We start from the raw sequence: 18,065 nt of genomic DNA on the forward strand, positions 1-18,065 counted from the left end.
ATGATAATATTAATCCAATCCTTTAACTATTATAGGTTTATGCGGAAGAATTCAACAAATGAAGAATTTTACTTTAATAAGGTTGTTGAGACTAAATCCAAATAATTTTAATATTGAAAAAAAACTAAATTGTATGTTATAAAAAGTTTAAAAATAATATGGATAATATTATGGTACACGAATAGTTTAAAAAAAAAAACTAATGACTTATAATGACAAATTTTAATTTAATAAATATACAAATAAAAATAGATATTTTCCTTTTCAAGGAAAGTTTATGAAGTTTTTTTTACTATTATTTTGCAATTTAGGAATCTTAAGTTAGGTTTTAGATACCTATAAATTCTTAAGTTAGACCAAAAATATAATATATCATCATATTGTTTATAATAAAGTAAATATTAGTGTATAACTGTTAACTGTTAACTGTAAAGTAACTTAATAAATTAGTAAAGTTAGAGTCAGAAAATCAAAATGTCTGTGCCGAGCTCAAAAACATATATTTTAAAATAAAATATAATACAATATGTTTTATAGTAAATAAACAGGCTATACAAAAAATGTATGAACAAATATGAATTGATCGTGTAAATACGAGTACACGTTTAATGTACCTAACAGACAGTATATAAAGATAAACAGAGACCTGTGGATGATGCTGGCATTTTTTTTACATTGACTGCGTTTCTAAAACATAAACTTATGTATTATTGTTAGATATTTATTTTTTATTTCTTAAGAATCTACAAAATGTATTCTACGTAAATTATTAAAGTATTGATAAACTATTCTAAATGGAAATTTGTTACAATTACGAAGGTTACATTAATTCTTCAATATTGTTTTACTAATTCGTATGCTTAGGAAAACTAAAGATATTTATTTCGTTAAAAAAAAACAAAACATCAAATTCTTTACAATATACTTTTAGTGTTGGCTGTTATTGGCTATAAGAAATATTAATCTATACAATTAAATAATGATTAATCGATAAAACTAAGTACCGATTACTTTGTAATTGTTTGGTTACCGTAGCAACTATATAATAGTCAGAAAATAGTGTTATATATTTAAGCCAAAAATATTTGTATGTTGCAATTTAAATTTAACCTTTCAATTATAACGATTAAAAGACTTTTATAACCAATATCTAAGTCAAACTACTTGAATGTTCGTAGTTCCACTGCCAGAGAAACGTTATGCATAGGAAAGAAAACGTTGTAAACCAATATACTTGTCAAATCGTTAGTCGTTAAGAATAAAAGTTCATTAATCATTATAAATTTATTAAATTGCAAAAAATCAAATATTTAAGTTCCAATAATATAGCAATTTGTAGTTACTTTAGATTTTAAATAAACCATAATTTCGTGTGGATAAACCAACGAAGCAGATTAAAACCTCTCTTCAAACACGCAAAGATCAATTATATAAGATAACATCATATAGTATAGGAAACTATTTAAATAAGTTTCAGTCATACTTGGAACTTAACATAAATACAAAACAAATTATTTACAATATCCTATTATAAGTTTATTTTAAAAAAATATTTAACTTTATGACTCTGAGAATACTTGGTACTCTATCTATTTCCATAACAGAGGTTCAACTATATATTTGAGTTCAAATATAAGAAAAAATCAGATAATAAATAGATCAAAAATAATAATGATTTTTAATAAACAATTATTTTGTAGTTAAAATATCTAATGAAGTTTTACTTGAGAGTCGAGCTTCTGTTCGTGACCTCGTTTAATTTTCCAACTGGTCAATTTAACAAATCACTTTTTTGAATTTATTTTTTACTTCACACACCATCAATATTTTAACATTTATTAAAAAAAAAATAGGTAATAATAATTCATTTTTATTATTATTTTTTTTTCATGAAATTTAATTTTAAAATGCTTCCAACTCAGCTATCCTTAAAAGATTAAATTAATAAAATAAAATTACAAATTTACGTTTAATACAAATAAAAAAAAATTAAAAGTTGGAGGCGCCGGGCATCGATCCCGGTACCTCTCGCATGCTAAGCGAGCGCTCTACCATCTGAGCTACGCCCCCAGATGAAAGTAAATAATCAAAGCTTGATTATTTGAAAGAACAGATTTTATTGAGTTTAAATCGGTATTCAGTGCCACGGTCGTGACACAAACAAAGTAAAAGAAACATACAACGATAGCCTGACATTATATAATTTCTTATATATAACCACTAAAAAAAAAAAATGTATAATACCTATTTGTAAATGAAATAAATTGTAATATTAATTTCAGGGTTGGATCTTGGATGTCTAGAGTAGGGTACACTTGTACTTGCTGTACTATAACTTAAGTTTAAAATAGGTAGTCTATTAATACGGGTGTGTTTACTGTTTACAAAGGCAGTGGTAATTTTAGTGAAGTTTATGATTTTAACGAACAAATGAAGTCTGTTAGACTTATTAGAGTAACTATAACTATAGTCACGTTTGGACGATTGAAATTATGTTGCCTGGTGACTTCGATGCCGACAATTCTGTCAATAATTATTATAAATTACTATATTTTCTACATTTAAAATTAAACGAGATTACGATGAAAACATAGAGTTCAAGTAATAAGATTTAAGTCCATCATAACACTGCAGTTAGCTGTGTTTTATCACTTGTTAGTTGCTTAATAGTATTATATGTGGTACATTTCAAAAACTATTCCTAACTTTCAAACGAAAAGAAATAACAAAATAATAAAACAAGTGCAACTGTGTAAACATCTTGAGATAAATAGGTAGGTACAAAAGATGTGATATTAATCAAATAGAAATATATAATACATCAAATGATTAGGTTCAAAATAACAGACCCTTAGCAGGTTGTTTAAAATTGTATTAATTTATTATATTATGTGCAATTTTGTTTATTTTTTTTTGACTGTACATTGAATGTCTTACAATATTATACTGCATAATGCATATAGTATCAACATTTTTTTTAACAAAATATGTTTTCATTGTTAATTATTTTTATCATCGTTTTATTAATTGCCCAATATTACAATATGTATTATTTATATATTATAATATTACTATAGGTACCAATATCTTAAAGTTTTAAGTTTTAAGTTTAAAGTTCATTATTAATTGTTTATTTTTATATTGTATGTGATTTTTAATTTTAATTAAAACATTGTTCATCACTATGCACAATTTATAAACTAATTTATCTATACATCAATTCATACTTATTTTCAGTAACATTTTACGCCTGTTAACAATTATATTAAACTGAGTGCTGCAGTATATTATGATGAATTAAAAAATGGCGTGATCTCGTGTGCTGAAGTAGATAAGATAAACCAATTTATTGCTAGATTAAAGTTCATGATGTATAATTTTATATTATTATCAGACACATAGCCTGTGAATTGACTCGTTTTTTCCATAACGGCATGTATTGAGTATATTGACAGTATGTGTAAACGGACAGCTAACTGCATAGAAAATTAAAATAATTTTCTAAATTAATTGAAAACTACAATAATTATTTTATCCTATTAAAAATTTATAAAATCTTGAACTATTAAAGTTAATGTACTAGGACTAAAATATTTACAAACAAAATTATTTTTAAATGCATTTGAAAATGTTCAAATTTGAATGAAATTTCATATTTTAAAAATATCCACACCTTATTACAGTATTTACAGTAAGATGGTATTAACTCAAAAGTTAAAAACAATAATATTATATAATATAACTATTATAAATTATAAATTATAAATCAACCTACTGTAAAACTAATAGTAAAATAAATTGCAATAACAATATCAAAAACATACCATAAAATGTAGGTACTTAGTGATAATGCTGACAGACTGACGCTGCTCAGAAAAATAATTGTTCGTATATAATGATTTATAATTGAATTCAAATTTTAACACATCCTTTACAGTTATCCATTCAATAACTAATGTACAGCACGGTGGCACCCACATGTTCGACTTTTTAGAAATTGAGATCTTATTACTTAATAACAATTAAATATAAACTTTGAGTTGTATTAAGATACAATTTTTGTCATTACTTTGTATTTTATGCTTGCTTTATAACTTAGATTAAAATTTGTCGGAAAACCCATTATTACACTGCATTTTATTAAGCAGTCTACACTACTACATGGCCTAATGTACCTAGGTGAACTGTGGACACAGCTTTTATATGATTTGATGGTAGGTATTTTATAAACAATTCGCTAATGCATTATTATAAGTCTAACATAAATTAGTTATAAAATAAACTATAGTTTAATATATTATGTATATACAGAAACGGGCCGACTTTTATTGTAAAATTCAAAACAAAACAAAAAAATGTAAAATACCTACTGAATATGTTATATCGATCGAATATCTACAGTGACAGTGTGACACCAAACTATATTATGTTAGTTAATGTACGACGGTCGCTGTCATTATAAGACGTCGAGAGTGGTTATTATATATTTTTTGTCAATTTTACTGTTAATGTATTCAAATATGTGATATATATATATATATATATATATATAATATATATATGTGATATGTATAATATCATACTATGAGGCAACGCACGACACCGCTATTCTATTTATGTTTGTAAAAATTATAAATCTTTGATTATTTTACTTATTATAATATTATTATTTTTTCTTTTTAATTTCCATTTAATATAGAATATATTATAAATATTAGGTACAATGTATGGCTATTATTGCAAATACAATATGTTCTCACTACTACAATTTTTATTAAACAAACAAATCTTGTGACATTTAAAAATAATATAGCTTCTTTTGAATTTCAAAAAACTATTTTGTCTTTCTTGACAAATTAAATAATTCAATATTTAATAAAATCAAAAATATGATTCTGGAGGCGCCGGGCATCGATCCCGGTACCTCTCGCATGCTAAGCGAGCGCTCTACCATCTGAGCTACGCCCCCCGATGAAAGTAGTGATCTAGATCTTACGTATTTGAGATCATAAATAAATCGGATTACAGCAAACAACATCTGCAGCTATACAACACTGTAACATATTTTTTGTACCGCTTTGATACTCTACCGATTTAATTTCGACTACGATTTCTTTTTGCGACGATCCCTTTGCACATTGAACGGTTTTTATGTGTATACATGAGTAGGTATAATATGAACATGCAAAAACGACCATCGTGTGTATATATATATATATATATACATAATTTATATACCAGCTCGACGTGCCCGGTGGTGGGAGATCTCGACCACGCAACGCAACAAGACAGAAAAAAGGGGACTGTAAAAATTAAATGGGGATGACGAGAGATAATGCCGGGCGGTGTCGGGGATACGCAAAACAAGGTGTGCATTTCCGCAACAAGATGCTATGCGTATAACGTACGCAAGTCTCCTAACGATGGTGCATAAATATAAATTCCATGTTGTGGTTAAGACGACGGTGGCAGAAGAAATTTCATTTCCATCAAACACCGCCGTATAAATTGTCAATTGCCATCCAAGAATATTAAAAAAAGGTATTATATAATACCATTGATTATAAATACTAGTAGTATTTATAATCAATGATATTACGTACCACGTGATATATTTAACGTAAGACACGATTTATTTCAAATAAACATTTTTTATTTCACATAATTATATCATTAAAAAACAATTTTTTATTTTTAAATATGTCATAACTTTTAAATTTTTGAATTAGGTACAACTTACATTAATATTTAATTGTGATTACTTTTTCCAAAGCAGATTTTTTTTTATACTTTAGTAGAATGGAATGGTAGTGGTGGTACTCCAATTTCGCTAATCTAAACTTTTAATACTTATATAACCAATACAATACTTGCCTGATATTTTTATAGATCCAATATTTTCGAATAATATTCTAATAAGGAATTAAAAATGAAAATGAAATATTGTTATTCAAAAAAGTAAAAAATTCAAAACGATAAAAAATATTAAATTATATGATATTTTTCACAAAAACCTTGTTTAGTAACAATCTAAAATGATATAAAAGATATATTTACAAAAAAAATATTGTTTTTTGAAATATAGAGTGCCTTACGTTAAATAGATCATCCCGTGACCCGTATAATGTATTTATTTTGCACTGAGCGCGAGGTGCACACATTTTCTGCCGTTGCAGCTTTTTAAACGAAATTCCCGTAAATATTATACGTATAATATCAAATATATTGTAAACATACAATATTTGTACACAAGTGTGCGTCTGTGTGCCGCATGATAATATCATCATCGCTTCAATAATGGCTGCGAGGCGACTATAGTAGTAATTATTTTTAAGCCGAAATAAATCATATACGCTATGCCTCATCATCCATGCAATTTACGTAGGTAACTACTAACTATAGGTAGTAGGTATATTATAGTATTAATAAGACATAAAGTTTGTAAGCGATCATCACACACACTCAGTTTAACTACGGCGTTGCACTCAGTCCGTATTTTTTCTCGTTACGATATAAATTTCTACTATATAATATCATAGATTAAAATAAACAGTATATTTTAATAATATACGTTGATAAAAATTATTATAATGAAGATGTATATTGTATATGCTCGTACCCTATACAGATACCATATTATGCTAACTTATTGTCACGTAGGATTTTTTCGTACCATTTTATTCACGATTGTGTCCGAATTGCATGTCATTTAAAATTATTTTATTTTTGTTTCAATTTATACTAGTTTACCGTCATAGGTTCAATAATTCACTATAAGTTGTTCTTACAGAAGTAAAATATATTAAAAAATCAATAGTCCATTACGTTATGATCTATTTATTTTTTATGTTTCGTGTTTAAATTTAAAATTATGTAATTATTTGAACGTAAAACTTATAATAAAATTAAATAGAAGATTCCTCATAAGTTTTTATTGAAAAAAGTTTAGCATAAAGACATATTAAATTTGTATATGGACATTTGAGAAATAAAATTTTGATATGATTGGATATTTATAAGATAAATAACATTTATTCTAAAATAAGTAATTCAATAAAATGCAAGCTTATTTATTGATTAGTTGAAATAGCTATTTATACCATGGACCAATTTACATATTTATCTATTTACAATTCTATGATGGTACGTCAAGATTGTTATGTAAGCTGATAACGGTTATTAATACAATAGATAATAGTTATTGTATAATAAATAATAATATGTATATTCCTTCGCGAAAAAAAATAGTCGAACTACTCGAACTCACCATATTACTAAAAAAAAAATTAAATCACTAATAGAGACAAACACTGCAGACCTACTGTCTCCGTTCAATATAATTTTTTATGTACAATGTTACTAGGTAGGTATATAATATATCAATGATTATTAAATTTGTACATGATATTGCAATACAGACTAACTATAATCTATTAGCTAGCAGTATTAGCACGCAATTCGAAATTCGAACGCTTTAAATTATATTTATTTATTTGGTAGTCTATTTGAATGTATAACTAATCACACGGTCAATGGAAAGATTTGCGATGATAATAATACCGCTAAAATATTAATAATACGCGTATAATCGTATATATATGCGAATATCGCAATGCGACTTTAATTTTTGATCAACTTTTTTTACTCAATTACGGCGGTGTACCTCTATTTCGGTATTTTATGATACGAAGTGATTCATTTATAGTAAATTGACTGATTATAATAATGGTAAATTTAGATAATTAATACGTGAATATTTTGCATACATATAACTCTTATTGACTATATATACTCGTACATAACTTATAAATATTATTTATACCTATTACAATTTATAATACACAAGTACCTCAATATTAATTTAGCATATTTAGGTATATTTTGTTTGAATAATTATAACGATCGTAATAATTTTAATGGATTAGTAGTACTATAATTTGATAGCTGTGTCCTGCTATGACTGACTATAAGTTTTTTTTTTACACATTTGTCATATAAAACATTATTACAATACAATGTGGCCCTGCATTTCTAATTGTTCCACTTGGTCCGGTAATGAGTAATGACCCACCCGAGATTTCGTGCAATAAGGCTATGCCGCCAATGCGATTATCGTGTTCGCACAAACTTCAGACGTGTAAACAGTTTTGCGGTTGGCACGCATAATAATAATATTATATTATGCTATAATATATTAATATGTGGTCTATAGAGATCTACTAGTTTTAGCCGGGTTACAAGACTAGGGATTTACTTATTAAATCCTTGCCTACATAAATCTTTTACTTTTCAGACCATGGTATATAAGTAATATAATATTTAAAATTATTAAGTTTTTCGGTAGTTTGATAAATAAAAACATAATTAATATGTTTTGTTGGGAAAGACGTAATATTTTTGATAATAATTTACTTTAATATACAGCATACAATTACTTATATATTAATACATACTACATAGGTATATCGAGATTTTCTCTTCTCCAGACATATGGAAGCTCAAAAGCATATTTTATGTTTTCTTTATGATCTGGATGACCAAACTGTGACACAGTTCTCTTTTAAGTTTCAACTATTTCAAGTTTGAATTAGGTATATGTATAATAATAAGTATATTATATTTATATATAAAAAAATACTGTAACGGTCGCGTTTGATAAATGGCGGCGGCAGCCGTTCGAACAAAAATTAAATTAAAAATATATATATGCGACCGGGAAAGGTCGTACCTATTATTAAATCTAAATAAAAAAAAAGAAAAAACTTTAACCTGAATCAATACGGTCCATTTCTCCTTCTCTCACCCTCTGCAGTATCAATATAATATATGTATATCATAACTTCGCTGTCTCGTATACGACGATAAAATACAATATATAATATTATCTAACCATACACCATATATATATATTTAGTTATACCACATTTATCTTATACCTAGCTAAAGGTACCACGAGTATAAAATGCAGCCACCGTACCCTGCAGTAATAATATTATAGAAAAACCACCAACAATTCGCATCGATTTGCATATGATATTCTATATTTCTCCTACACCTATACATTTCGTATGCACATATACTATATATTATAGCACAATGCTTTGTTACAACGTGGTGAATATTTACTATTGTTGATAATTGATGATAAAACCTATAAATTATAATTTATTTAAGTATACCTATGCAGACCACCTAACTATAGAATTAAATAGTACTTTTTTTTAATGTATTGAAAAACATATTATCTGTAAGTTTTATTTTTAAATAAGCATGTTTCATATTTTGACAAGAGTGACTTAATTAAAAAGACTTAAAGTTCAAGACTTTTTTTTTAATTTAAGCTAAATTTAAAAATAGTAACTAAAATGAAAATGAAATATCAAAAACCTGCACATGAGAACATTGGTTTTCCTTCACATATTTACTATATTATGTCTTATCTTCTCCACACATATTAAAACAAAAAATATAAAAAATTAAAAGAATATAAAAATGTCTATAAAAATGTAAGAAAAAAAATAATTTCTGCAAAAATTCGAATGGAGGCGCCGGGCATCGATCCCGGTACCTCTCGCATGCTAAGCGAGCGCTCTACCATCTGAGCTACGCCCCCGTTACGAATGATTAAATAAATATAGCTGATTTGAAATACCAATTTAATATTATAATAAAATATCTTAACGTTCTTAACAAATAATATAATTATTATACATACATCTCAATTGTTTTTCTTGATCCAAAAATTGTTTTCAGTTCTCACGATAAAAGGCAAAATAAAATACCTACAAGCAATATTTTATTTTAATAAATATAATATTATACTATGAATTTATTTATATTCTCACTAGAACAAAATTGTATAAATTAATAAATCAAACCGCAATTATATGCATCCTTGTCGTCAAGTTGTGCATTTACAAAACAATTAAACAAATTAGATTAATATTTAGTATACCTAACCGAGTTGCTTTTAGTAAATACGAAAATTAATAGCGAATGAAAAACAAAATATAAAAAAGTGAAGATAAGGTAAAGGTTACCATTCCGCAATATAACAGGAGTCCAGTTACCTCGGTACCTCGGTAGGTACCTCGTCATTGTAGAATATGAGCATGTCAAGCATGAGTAGTCATTGTAGGTAATATATAGTTGCAATGTTAATGTGTTAAATTTTTAAGATAAATCACTGAGAAGTGAGAAGATGGTCTAACTTTTTGGTACCTAACCAACTTAAACTATTATTTTAATAATAATATTAACATTTTAACAAATGTTCGTATTGTATTTAGTTTTAGTTTAATGTTATATATAAGTGTTACGCTTACGACTAATACGTACCTAAGGTATTTATAATCTTCGCAGCCCAGAATATTTTGTAGTCACATCTATTAAAATAATAAAAATACCTAGACATTATTTTTAGTGTGACTGTGTGAGTATCCTAGCTCCTAGAAATTGTATTATCAAATACTATATACATACTATAATAGTATTTGCTATTATCTACATTTAATACCACAATAGTGTGTAATGCTATCATGATGATAGTGCGATACTATCAGCTTGACCTAACCGACCACGGTAATAACTATTAGGTAGTGCCGTAAACAGGTAAGTAACCACGATATTTTTCGTCGGTCAATCTTTGATGATTGTATCGGCCATTATATTTCCGTGTTCGTCTCTACTGTCCAAGTTTTAACCAGAACTTTGCCGTTTGGTTTTGTGAGACGTGAGTTATGAATTTTTTCATGTTTTTCGCATCCACCGGTGCGAAGATACCTTTATTGATATCGTCTACAAAGCGATATAGCTGTATCTATGTATTATATCAAAATATTTTCAAATTTCAGCCGTTCACGAGTGCGTATTATATATTATGTTATGATTCGACGAAACGATGAGTCTTTGAATACATCACTACATCAGACTTGATCGCGATCCGTACCGCCATTTGCGCCTTCCCGGGTATTACACGTTAACCGATGTGCAAGGTAGGATGTACAAACACAAGTCACTAATATTATTCATGGGTTTCTTGTAGAAACAACAGTTTCATATGTCTTTAGATGGACGTTATTTGGTACTTATTTTGAGTTTACATAGGTATGTATAGGTGGCCAACATGAATAGGTTCGTGGACCTCGTGTATAAATACAGATAGGTACATTGATAGGTACTTAGAGTAAAAATATTAATAGATACATTTTTTGTAATTTGATAATTTTTTATAAATTTCATAATAATGTATACCTTAATTATTTAAATTCATAATAATAATAATAATATAATAAGTAAATTTTATAAATTAAATGTGAGCCGCATCTGACCATGAGTCATGACGATAACCACATGTGGTTCACGAGCCGTAAATTGGCCACTTTAGGTATATATACATATAAGTTTGGAGAATTCAAAACAAACCTTATTAAGTACTTATTAGTTTAATATAATATATTAATAATTTTAATTTATTTATTAAAGATAGTCCTTTGATATTCAACTGTTAAGTATTTATTATAAAATATATTATTGTCTTTTCATATATATTATTCATGTTGAGTATACCTAAACTGCAGTTATATACTCATGTACGTAGATAGTTATGCTTTTATCAGCTATATCACATGTTTCCTGTATACATATAATATGTGTGTATAAATCTGCTACAGTATACTATTATATTATATTAGTTGCTGAATGCTGACAACGGTATAAACGAGTTTAGCCGATTAAGTAGGTTGAGAATTATAAGCTACTAGAACTTTCTTGCGTGAAACGGTGAAAGACAAAAATGTGTTATAGAATTCGAATATAAGACATTTTAGTTTTAATATAAAACTGTTTAATGAAATCAAAGGTATCGTAAGGTATTATTAGGTATACGTATCTTTAATTAGTTTCAAAATGTCTGTAAGATGGATATTTTTACTATTTTTTTTTTTTATAAAAGCTATAGTAAACATTGTATTTAATCTGCGAAGCAGGATGCTTGCTTTTTCTCAGTCTTATCCAATACAGGGACAACGTCCAGTGTTGTAATACCCAGAAATTAAATTAAAAAACTTGAAGCTATTTACACTTTTACTGCTGTTAAACTTATTAAAAATATATATATTATATTATTGTTTAAGACGTTATAATTATATTTATCTTTGAAATGTTCTACCTTTCACTCCTTTAATATATCGGGGGCGTAGCTCAGATGGTAGAGCGCTCGCTTAGCATGCGAGAGGTACCGGGATCGATGCCCGGCGCCTCCATATAAATTTTATATTTTTCACTTTATTCCTGAATTTTATATTTATTTTATAATTTTTTAATAAAAATTATGATAAATAATTATGTCTAAATTAATTTGTTTCTTTTAATGATCTCAAAGAATCTAATACAAGTAGTCATACATGTTAATTACCTATGTTAAATAAATTTAAATTTCAAAATTTTTATAGTAAAAAAAGATAAATAAATAAATCATTATAAAAATACAAAAATGAATCTGGAGGCGCCGGGCATCGATCCCGGTACCTCTCGCATGCTAAGCGAGCGCTCTACCATCTGAGCTACGCCCCCTGGACGATCTATATAGTTAAGAGTAATATATATAGATACGTTGCCCATAAAACCTTTCTAAAAATCAGGCTACATTTCAATGCTAGTATTATAAATACTTATAAATGTCAAATAGATAAAAATATTATAAATGTATTACATAAATAGTTGATAATTAAAATACTATATGTATTATATTAATACCTACCTAATAACCTAATATAGTAATATACCTACACACTAGTCCTCTGCGCAACCCTCTAGTTGCGCTAATGTGATAGAACAAATCATGCTTTAGACTAGTGCCCAATAATTGTATCTAAATAAATTTTACTTAGGTACCATATCTGATAAAAACATTGTTTCGGCTATCCACAGTGGATCCTGCAGAGGTCCTTTCAGGTAATAACAACATTTTACAGGATTACGTGCGATTATTCTTTTTAGCAGCAGTTGAACAGTAATTTGTTGATGTCTATAGCTAGTAAGAATTTAAAAATAAGAAATTTATTATCATTTTAAAATAATGATTCATAAAAATTTGACTAGAGTATGAAAATACTAGTTAAATGTAAATATTAAAGAGAAAATCAGTATGAGTACTGTAGATTCACGACTTACTTGAATTGCAGTGTGAATTAACGTGATTTTCATTCGCAACTAATAGATTTATTACACGACGAGCAAAGAATCATTTGACTATCTGATCTGTAAGTTCTGGATATTGTTCAATCTAACTTTATTTTAGAAGAATGGTTGCTACCTATATTTTCGGTATTTTAAATTAATAATACGTACAATATTTGGTATTGATAAAAAAATATCGAGGAAATACGAATTCGTGTATTTTTTTTTGCAAAAACCCTAAAACGTGTAATTTTGTGCAAAATAAAATTTTGATTAAATTTATCTACTTCACTTGATTAGGATTTATAGCTTTTTTTAAAATTTTAGAATGTCTATAGTAAAAATATATATATATGTACATATACATAATAATTGTACGAGAATCCGGACTTAACTAAGTTACAATAATTCGTAACTACTTGTTCGATTTTCGATTTTTATGTATATCGAAATGCCCCAAAAAAATATTGTGCTTTGAAATAATATGAAATTAAAAATGTTTATTGCCATTTAAAAAAGTAAAAAACTAACGATAAAAATATTAAATAGTTTTTTGAAAATATTGTTTTATTTTGACCGGAAATTGTGTAAAAAAATATTATCAAAACATATTTTATAGATTTTGAAATGAAATAAAATAATCACCCTGGTTATATATTATATTTCTATGTATCATTAGTATCAAATATGTATATTTTATATTTATTTTATTATGTTCGTGCGCAAAGCATATATGCCAACACAATAAATACATATGCACTATACAGGTGTATCCATAATATATATATATAAATATGTAGGTTTATCCCAGAAACACGAGAACAAAGGGTTTACAATAATTATACTTAAGGACCTGGCCATTGTATCTTGGAAATATGAACACTACTCGAACACATACACACACATACACCATTCGCTTCGTATTGTGCTTGCAAAAAATACTTCGGATCATTTATATAATATACGCAGATATGAGCTTTTTGAAACAATGTCAAGTTCCCAATGTTTTTCATTCGTCACGCTTTTTTTCATATTTTTTACGCTATTGCCAAATCATATGCACTGCGTGCACTACGTTCTTATGTGCAGGTTACATAGATATAATACTTGTAGTATATTATTATCACTGCAACAGTTAAAAAAAAAGTTCTGACATACAACAGTCCATTTAGTTAATAAATGTTAGTCAATAATTTTCTAAAACACTACATACACTTATTATATATACCTATATATTTTAATGTCTTAACAGTCATCTTATTCCTATGACTGAATTTAATGATTTCGCATGTTTATTTTTCTTAATTTTTACCTAAAAAAATTAAATACAGTTAACATCTAGTTTAATGATAAAATATGTATTAAATATATCTAGATAATAGAGTACTTACTTGACAATATCGTGCGTTAAATGTGAAATTGTAATTGTATTGTTTTTCATATTCTACATTAGCATTGTTAATTAGGGTAAATAAGAATTTTTACACAAAATCTGTTTTCGACAAAATAAGTGTAGTTTCTTTTATGTAATGTAGTAGAAATGAATAGCTGTATTGGACTTGAAACTTGAAATTTGAATGTATCATTGAATTCAAATTAACCACATCCATTACAGTGACCTACATAATAACGAGGTACCGAGCAGGAAATAGGAATATAAGTATAATCCTGACTTATTATATAGCAAAGGGAATTGCCTGATTTTTATTATATTTAAAATAATATAATTTTCATATTTGTCAAAACTTTTTAACAGTACAAAAAAATTAATTTTTAAAATGTTTCTTGACTCATAACAATGTGTTTACAACAAACTTAAAACAATTAACTAGATAATTTATTGCGTGACTTTTAGTAATGTTATATTAAATTACACACCAAGCATTTGAAGTACACAAATACAAAAAAAAACAGCTGTTCTAATGGTCTTTAAATATAAAATAAAGGTGATCAAATCTAGGTAGTACATATAAATAAATTATATTTGTTTAATTTGATCATCATTCAATCATTCATCATACATTTCGAATTATTACAACTCTCTCATTTTAATAATAATTATACTAGTCGCATTTATATGTATACCTACTCGCAATTTAAGAATAACTATATATTTTATTATGTTGTAACGAAGGAATATAATATTATATTATAATACATTATATTATGTGATTTTAGTACATACAATTTATTCATTCTTAACAATGCGAATTTTTATTTATGTATAATGTATTATTATATAAACATGAAAAATAAATAATAAGAAATCTACAATTACGTTAAAACTTTATATTTAAAAGATAACTTGAATATTTTTCAACTTGTTCGTCATATGTACTATGTTGGGCAAACATAAAAATATATAAGCTAGCTACCACTAATTTCAGCCGGCACAAAAAAATTTAAACACAAAACACGATGTAACAAAATGACTATATTTCAGATAATTGGTTTTGGTTTTCATTTATTCTATTCGGTAAATATAATTTTATACTTTCAAAGTTGACGATATACTAAGCCTACTGAATTAAATTAAATTGACTCCCTATTATTACTTACTTATTTTTAAAATATAAAAATGATTTTAATTTAATTTAATTTACCTAACTGGATTGTATTTATTTAAATGTTTACAAGTATAATAATTAATAGCGTATAATATTTTTCAATACTGTATATACTATATAGTAGGTATTTTAATTATACAATCATGTCATAAAGCATTTTTTTAATATCATAAAAATTGTTTTTAATAGACGGATACACTAAATATGTAGACAATTTGGTGAAAAAACTTAATCAGGTACACTTCTGGTCAAAAATGAACAGATGCACGCTTGTAGAAAAGATGTCTGTGAAGTTGACTGCCCGTATTCATCACGTGAAATTTTTATTTTTAGAATTCTAAATGAGGTATTATGTTACCAATGGGCAACTAAAACTCTTATATCATCATGATAACTTATTGTACAGATTTTTTTATTCTACATGTTTAATAAATAAAAGAAAAAAAGTTCGTATTTAGTGACCAAGACCAAAACATTTAAAAATATTATTGATGAACAAGAATATATATGTAATATATTATAGTGTATACGATTTTGTAATAATAAAAACAGGTATAACAAGTACCTACGTCATTGCTTATTAGTTATTACATTATACATACATCTAAATTATTTATGTAAAATAAACAAAACGGCGGTAAAATATGTATTATTATTCTAAAAATCAGACGCCGTCCGGCACCACACCATCGGATATGATTAATTGCACGCGCGTCGCAATGTTACATTGTAGATTCGTCTTGGTGTAAACGCCTGGTATTCATTGCGATGATGATAACGTTCGCGTTTGATTGCCCGCAGATCCGGACTACGGCCCTTAACTATAGAACTTAACGTAGCGAAGGTGTGAGTTATGCGAGCGTAATTATTCAACAACTCGCGGTGGCCACAACAGGAAACAACGATATTAATCGCCCCGCGACGAATGATACGATGATGAGACGACGTCTGATGTATGAATTCGGAACCCTCATCTATAATTTCGGTGAACTCTTCTACCACAGTTATACAGTTTAATACGTTCCGAAAAATTTGTAGTTGAGAGGACCCTCGCATGTTTTGTCTCATTCTTACAAATATACGACAGAGTAAATTTGCATTTAGTAAAATCAATTAAGTATCTATTATGTGTTGATAGGTTACTATCAGAGTAAATTGATCCATAGTTGTGAAAATGTAAGAAAATTATTTGTGTTTAAAAGTTGGCTTTTTTCAATAATTTAGGTTAGGTTTGCGTACATCTATTTTTTAGTCACTGTATATATAACTACATCAGTTATAACTAATAATCAATTACACAAATTATAATTTTATAAGCACCTAATACGTCCTACATATTACATTAATAATGCACGTTATTTATACTTGCTTAATATTAACTTTTTATATTTATATATATATGTATTATCATTTTAATAATAGACGTTTTGATTTTACTGATTTTCTTATTATTTTCCGTAATAACATTTCTTAAATGATATATATTTTGTTTGTGCATTTTTATACGATGTTCAACTGATTCTATTGACACCTAAAAGCCATAATTATTAGTATTATTATTAATTTATGCTATTTTCAATTCTGTTTCTGATTTTATTATAAGATTACGTATATTATCTGATGTATTTGGGGATTTGGAATGTACAATTTTTGATTAAAATATCTATGAAATGCTTCACCGTTCGTAGTTCAGGGTTCGTTTTTTGTATGCCCTGCCCATAATATAAGAACATATTTTGAATTGGGAATTAAATAAGTATCAAGAACGTAATCAGAAAATTATAAATCTAACGACGAGAAGACTGATATAAATACAATTATTGTGTAAAGTCATTTTTTGCTTCTTCTGAGGGTAAATATGACAAAACAATAAAACCGTTAAGCCAATTTCCAATATTGAAATTATTGTTATTGTACTCAAGTAATAATTTTTTGTTACTTTGAATATGCCGAAACCAACCTTAGGTCAAGTGAAAAGTCAAGGCACAATTTTACAATTGGCATGAAAATTTATCAATTATTGTCGTGAGGGCAAACCAGTTGTACATAATTAATATGGATACTGTGAGTCCAATCTAGTTCCATTTTTTCAGGAAAAAACGATGTGTGAAAACGAGTTGCAGCCAAGTCTGCATGTTTATTATTATCATAGTTATTAATCGAACTGATTGTTTAGAGTAATTCAAATTATAATACTACTATGAGAAAATTTAAATAAATACATTTATAAACACCATTTTGAGTGAAATAAATTAAATAAATAAATTTTAATCAAGTGAGCAATACGTGCTGTTATAAATGCACATAATGCACATATAT

General features: G+C 26.8%; 5 non-coding genes across 5 annotated transcripts; 1 reads left to right on the forward strand and 4 right to left on the reverse strand.

Annotated features, from left to right (window-relative positions):
* Window positions 1-1,997: 1,997 nt before the first annotated feature.
* On the reverse strand, window positions 1,998-2,070 carry Trnaa-agc (transfer RNA alanine (anticodon AGC)). Its single transcript has one exon. It is a non-coding gene; the product is annotated as a tRNA-Ala (tRNA).
* A 2,826-nt stretch (window positions 2,071-4,896) lies between these two features.
* On the reverse strand, window positions 4,897-4,969 carry Trnaa-agc (transfer RNA alanine (anticodon AGC)). The gene has a single exon. It is a non-coding gene; the product is annotated as a tRNA-Ala (tRNA).
* Window positions 4,970-9,540: 4,571 nt separating this feature from the next.
* Window positions 9,541-9,613, reverse strand: Trnaa-agc (transfer RNA alanine (anticodon AGC)). The gene has a single exon. It is a non-coding gene; the product is annotated as a tRNA-Ala (tRNA).
* Window positions 9,614-12,190: 2,577 nt separating this feature from the next.
* Trnaa-agc (transfer RNA alanine (anticodon AGC)) lies at window positions 12,191-12,263 on the forward strand. The gene has a single exon. It is a non-coding gene; the product is annotated as a tRNA-Ala (tRNA).
* A 237-nt stretch (window positions 12,264-12,500) lies between these two features.
* Window positions 12,501-12,573, reverse strand: Trnaa-agc (transfer RNA alanine (anticodon AGC)). The gene has a single exon. It is a non-coding gene; the product is annotated as a tRNA-Ala (tRNA).
* Between the last annotated feature and the right edge of the window lie 5,492 nt (window positions 12,574-18,065).

The sequence above is a fragment of the Rhopalosiphum padi genome, chromosome 2, assembly GCF_020882245.1.
Source record: "Rhopalosiphum padi isolate XX-2018 chromosome 2, ASM2088224v1, whole genome shotgun sequence".
NCBI classification, from domain to species: domain Eukaryota; kingdom Metazoa; phylum Arthropoda; class Insecta; order Hemiptera; family Aphididae; genus Rhopalosiphum; species Rhopalosiphum padi.